This window comes from Pteropus alecto, unplaced genomic scaffold (assembly GCF_000325575.1).
Source record: "Pteropus alecto unplaced genomic scaffold, ASM32557v1 scaffold72, whole genome shotgun sequence".
NCBI lineage: Eukaryota > Metazoa > Chordata > Mammalia > Chiroptera > Pteropodidae > Pteropus > Pteropus alecto.
This window is the reverse complement of record NW_006436811.1, coordinates 22,126,886-22,127,364: the sequence shown is the minus strand read 5'-3', so window position 1 is coordinate 22,127,364 and position 479 is coordinate 22,126,886.

Sequence of the window (479 nt, the reverse complement as noted above, 5' to 3'; positions counted from 1 at the left end):
CATTCCTGCATCAGCCTCCTCACTCACTCGCGTGCTCTCTCTTGGTGATCTCATTCATTTCTGTATCCTCACCTCCCATCCTCATGAAGACCATGACACCTACATTTCATATTCCAGCATCTAACTTTTCTTTTTAGATTCTAGACTCAGGGTGCCTATTGCATAGTGGGACCACCCATCCAGATTCCAGAAGATACCTCAACTTTTACAGATACATAACAGAATTCATCTCCTCCACAGCCCCAAATTATTATGCTTCCTGTATTCTTACTCTTGAGAAAGGATATCATTGTCCACCCTTTCCGAAGCCAGCAGCTTTGATGCCATTGTCGACTCTTCTTTCACTTCCTGCCTGTGTCTAGTTACTAAATCCTATGGATTCCTTCTTAACCATCTCTGAATGCTGCCATTTCTTCTTCAGCTCTTATTGCCACTGCCTTAATACTTATTGTGACACCTTTCCACTGGTTTCCCTGCCT